Raw genomic sequence first — 6,000 nt, 5'->3', positions numbered from 1 at the left:
TTCAATTCACGAACTGAAATGTATAGATATGGCCTTTTTGCAAAAATTCGTGATTCATCATTTAACGGTCGAAATACGACACTTCTATTTGTAACAACTATATATCCATTTTGTAAGAAATACCGTGCGACCTTGAAAATTTAGACCCAATGTCACTCGAATAAATATGACAAATGCAAGTATTCAAAAATAACATTGAAGATATCGTGATTTTAAGAAAAGTCATTATTGAAAAAATAAAAATTGGACATGCTATGTAAACCTGTGTGAGGTAGAGTTCGGTGTCTGCGTTATGCCAACTCATTTTTTCGTTTTTTTTTTATTTTTTGTACAGTGGTATAACCTATTTTCGTGTATAATAAGGATTTATCACCGAATTCCGTTAGATTGAAAAAATGGAAATTTTTTTTTATGCCTTAGAAGTTTCCTCAGATATTCTATAAAATAATTAAAATTGGTTTATTTAGATTTTCTTTATGAATCCCCCACTTTGACCCATATGTCATGAGTAACCAACTCGACAACGGCGGCAAATGCGTCACCTATTTCCGTATAAATTGTTTGATCTATAGATAAGTCGAGAAAAACCGTTGTATGGATACCCAGTGGTATAATTAACTTTTCTTGGTGTTTAACTTGAATACTATTTGATTATAACTAATGACAATTCCTTCAAAAAAATTTGACTGACAAAATTAGATCAGTTAAACGTAAGAGTGATTTATTAAACAGTGCTAATACTCCACAAAATTTGTAAAAATATGTAATTTTGATCCATAGAACAAAAAACTGGTATATAATTAGTTTTGAATGTTGACTTACAGTGTAATTACCTGCATAAAACAACATAATTAACAAAATAACTATGAAAGCCTTTTAAGCATGTTCATTAAATGGACGTGTTTAGATTATTAATCGATGACATAATCGATTGTGACTCTCCGAATATTTCGATTATTATTTTCTTCCGATTGCCCACAACTAGTGACCAGGGCTTTCCTTGCAACTTATCTCAATACACATTAGAACCACTATGTATTTTGCTTTAAGTGATTTTTCACTGAAGGGCTTTTCTTTCTGGGTTCAAGAAGATGGATGGATTATATTCTTGGTTTATGTTGTTGCTCGTCAATGATCTCGTGTGTATCGGTGATGATAAATTTAAGTATTGTGAGATCAAATGTTGTAATTGAGTACGTCCGTGTATGTGGTGTTCTAGGACTATGTGAGTGAAGGAGTTGGATGTTCGTATTTGAAATAAAACGCAGTTTACGCAGCTGGATTTTGCTGTTCGTTGATTTGATCGGTCAAGGATGGCGGCTGCAATCTTGCTTATTTGTATATAATCATAACTTCTCTTGCACATTCACGCCTTTAGGACAAACAATCCCCATCCAAACAGCTGGTTTTCCCGAATTGAGTTTCGGGGAGGGAGCTTTGATTTCTCGCAAAAGTAAAGGCCCGGGATGAAACAGATACTTTTATTTGAAAATTGGAAGAGGAGACGTTTGGAAGTCTCGATTCGGGGAAGATGAACTCTGGTCACAAGATTTCTAATAAAGATTTTATTTTGTATATACTTTTATTATTGCCAAGGTTTCATCTGTAAATCTTCATTAGATCTGGAATCAAATGAAAGTAAATGTTATAGGAAAGAGATCAGTTAATTATGTAGTGCTTGCTATTACCTCGCTGTGAACTGTTCTTTTTTTTTATCAGTTTTTGAGAAATTACTCCTAATATGAACATAGAACACATTTAACACAAGAGGCATATCAACATACACGTATATTCTTAGCTTCAATCTCTGTTGAAGTTAAAGAGAAAAATATTTATTAAATTATTTATAATTATTTCGTAAAAATCAGTTGGAGTACCCACGCCCTTTAGTTTTGAGAAAACAATCGCACAAGCTTGGTTGAAGTGCCACTTGTGACTTTAAGCTTCAGAAAAAAAGTTTCTCACTCCCACTCTGATATGATTGTCATACCTCAAGCGTAGAGAAGGAGTAGAGACCATGCCGAAGAAGATTATACAGCTCTTTTTTCTTTTCTAAAAAATCTAAAACACTAAACAAATGGAATGGTGGTCATTGTGATATCAGTCCTTGATGAATTAAAATTTACTAATTGAAACAGAAACAATGAACTTCTTTCAGACTATAATTGTCGAACCGATTGGAATCATTTACTTGAAAATCAAAACTTTATCGACTCTATATATCATTTAAACGTTCACTAAAAACTCATGACTTAGAAAAAGTTTTATATAGGTTCTCGTAAAAGCCAAATTCTGCATTACCGTCTGTGCCTTTCCTGTAGTATCTTAATTGCCATAAAGCACTACGTCACGTTTGCGGTTATCATTTTGATTACGCCGAACACTATCTTATCCGCCGCTCCTTACATTTAAACACCCGTAACATCTTTATAAATAAACTACCATTAAAGCCTATTAAGATATCTTACTTATCCAAGCACTATTAAACAAGAAAGTTTTAAGATTTATATTAAAGACGTCGATAGATTTTAAAAATCGCAGTATTCTCCTTTCCGATGCAATTTCACTGAATAACCATTCCCTGTAAATATGTTTGATTTCGGGGTAGGGAGGTCCTCCAAAATGTACAGGCCAAGTATGGATCACATACTTCATTAACAAAATAGAAAATAAAGGGTCTGGAACTGTTGGGTATTTTTCTACTGTTCTGATCTGGAATTTGATAAAATAATAACTCACCCAGTGGGCTTGAGTTTGCTATGAACAACGTTTGTCATTTTCTCTTGCAGGCTCTCTTGGACTATCTTACTTACTGGATTGCTAGTGGTATTATACGAGATATCAAAGGGTGTTAAGCCTGCATTTTGATGAATATTCAGTCCTATCGGTATTAATGTATTAAGCGTCTCAATCCAATAGGCTTCTATAGCTTGACAGAATTTCGTAATTTCATCTTCTGGTCAATTACGCTTAAATGGGGTTAGGATAAGATCATCAGATGAATGGTCGTCCAAGTTGAAATGCTTAGAAAAGAGCCCGTCTTTTATTAATTTGATATCTGATCTATGGGCAGTAAAACGAGTGCCTAAATTATTTTTGGATTCTCCTACATATTGGTTGGGACATTTCTATCATGATATGAAGTAAACTAAAGTCGAGGTTCATGTGTTTGATGCTCTTGAATTGGATACCTTTTCTTACTGGAATTTCTCATTAAAAATTGATTTTCTTATATAAAGTTACATGTTTTGCGTCTATTTATCTAAACACAATTGAATGGGTTTGGTTAAAATTGGTTAATCTTGTGGAAATTCGGTGAAATCGTAAAAACTATGATTTAATTATACCAGAAAAGGTATGTTTTGAGCTCTTGTGCAGGAGTTGATGCGTATAAGTTTCGGTAAAACATCATGTTTATTCGTTTATGCTATGGAGTGTTATTTGTAAACAGTGGTATCTTAAAAATCTATGCTCATTTGACTAACGTTGGCAATAAGTTTAATGGATGGATTGTCATTATGGAGAATTTCAAAGAATTCCCAAAACTGTTCTATCGAATAAGTCCAAACCATAATATATCATCAAAAAAGCGACCATAAAACAATTGGTCAAATGGACAAAGGAGTGATACCTCACGTTTCCTCTCTGCCATGAAAAGAAATATGAAATGTGAAAGGGCGAAACGCTTTCCCATTGCTGTCCCAGTCAGAAGTTTGCAGATTTGTTTTACCATTAAATGTAAAATCATTGCGACTTAGGCAAATATATTGTGATATTGGTTACTTTGTTAATAGTAAACTGTAATTACAAGAGTATATTTGGCTAATTAATAGTTAATAGTCAATAAGTAAATTGTAATCTCACAGTTTAATAATAACTGATTCGAGAGAAATCAAATAAGCCAGAAGGTATATATATATATGTATATATATATGTCAGATTTATTCACATCACAATATACGTTTTCGAAGGAAGGTTTAGTGTATACTTAGAATTTATTGCAAAGCTAAAATCCCCTTATTTCCTATATAAGTAAATTTTTTCCTTTTCTCCTCGGCGAATGAAATGCATTTAACGTTGGATTTTTCTTAGGCTATAAATAAACTTTAAGGGGGCCCATATCATACACAATATTATGACCACGTGATTTTAGATGTCCCATTTAAGTGTCATTGTTATTTTGTAAGATTGCTCTCTACACTGATCAAATGTGTATAGCTTGAACTTCCTTGTTGATTTAATTAGATTATTTTCTTTGGTAGGTGACGGACTCAGAGGAAATAAATATATCTACAACGTTAAACGACCCGATATTTGGTCAACCAACTATCATCATGGACTCAGCAGCTGATCTGAAGCATAAAACGCCAGCTGCTATGAAAGAATCAGACTTTCATAATTCAGAACCGGTGCTAACAGAGTTACGAAATGCTGATTTTCCTGAAGGTAAGCTGGAGTTTCTATTATTTGACATATATCCCGACTTGTATACAATTATAATTAAGAAATGATATGGATACGATACTTTATTTAACACAAATTATAGTAATGCGAGAAATAAATTTTCATTTTCGACGAGCATCAATAGTCATTAATGATTTTTTTTTTCTCGTCTTTACCGGATAAAGGAAGTGACAGTATTACTATTAATGTTACGAACTATCACGATTGTGGTGGGAAACAGGGAAAATAACCAAATTCAGTAATGCAAACATCCTGTTTATCGTGTCAAGGGTGGTTAATGTTTTTACTAGATATGTTTAGGCCTAATATTAGATTTGAACTTTTTTTTTTTCAACTTTATTCAGTGCATTATTGATAACTCAAGGGTGAGATATAAGTTTATGATTTTTTTCAAAAGAAAACCCATGTGCACATTTTTCTGTTGCTCATTTATTGTAAATTTGATACCCGTTGTACATTTCTCGATATTTATTCTAGTTATTACTGCTTGTTATTTGTTAAATATTAAATACATTGCAAAACCTAGAGTAAGTTGAAGCCTGGTGTTTTGTATCCGTGGCGCATCTCAACTAGAACCTATAAGTTATGCAATTTTGCGTGCAAACACAAAATGAAAATTGTCAGTTGCAAATATTTCTATAGTATCTTTTTTGAGATGTTCCAGTCCACCGTATTCTTGCGATTGGCACAAGAGGGTCACATGTCACGCACAGACACCTTAAGGTTGACCCGTAGTCGACTCTTTCAAACTAGTATATATATCATGCAGCCAGTCGGTAAAAAGAATATTCAATACAGGTGTTTTATTTGTAGCCACTCATACGTAACTACACACAAATAGTATTACATGAACACAGACTATTTCAATATGCATGGGAAACCCAGTCTTTATCTATTATAGGGTGTATTATAGGTGTTATTAGATATATACCTCCTCGTGTTTTCACGTTAACTTGAATAAGACGTCCAAAAAATAAAATTTTTCAAAAGCAATGAATAGACTATGATTCATTGCTAAAGGAGAATTCCCTATTTATATTTACTTAGTATTTTTAGTATTTTAATACAAAGTATTAAGTAGTTGAGACGCCCCAATTCCCAAGGTCAAGACAATTACAAGAACCCTTCTGTATTTGCAAGCGTGTGAAGATTTTATTTTAAGCGATGATTATCAATTTAAAAATGCTTTTAGAGTGATTTTTTTTAGCTCTATATTACAACTAAGAAAGACTATGTCCGTTGTTTGAGTAAACAAGGGAGAATCGCATTCTGATGCCCAGTTTGTTTGATTTAAGATTATGTTGATATAAAATACCCACATTTCTAGACAATATCGTACTCTTTACACAGGCACTTCGCCAAAAACTCTAATGACAGAAGTCATGCCGACAAATTTTGACATCGTAGTTCGTCAGAATGAAATCTTGTGTTCGAAATTGGACTTAAATCTTTTTATGACTGGTTTGCTATCGAAAAGTTGTTCTACACGAATTGAAATAATAACCCTTTTGGATATACAACAAGTTCAGACTTATT

This window comes from Lottia gigantea (genome assembly GCF_000327385.1).
Source record: "Lottia gigantea unplaced genomic scaffold LOTGIsca_38, whole genome shotgun sequence".
Taxonomy (NCBI): domain Eukaryota; kingdom Metazoa; phylum Mollusca; class Gastropoda; family Lottiidae; genus Lottia; species Lottia gigantea.
The sequence above is the reverse complement of the archived record's forward strand: the minus strand, read 5'-3'. Positions refer to the sequence as shown.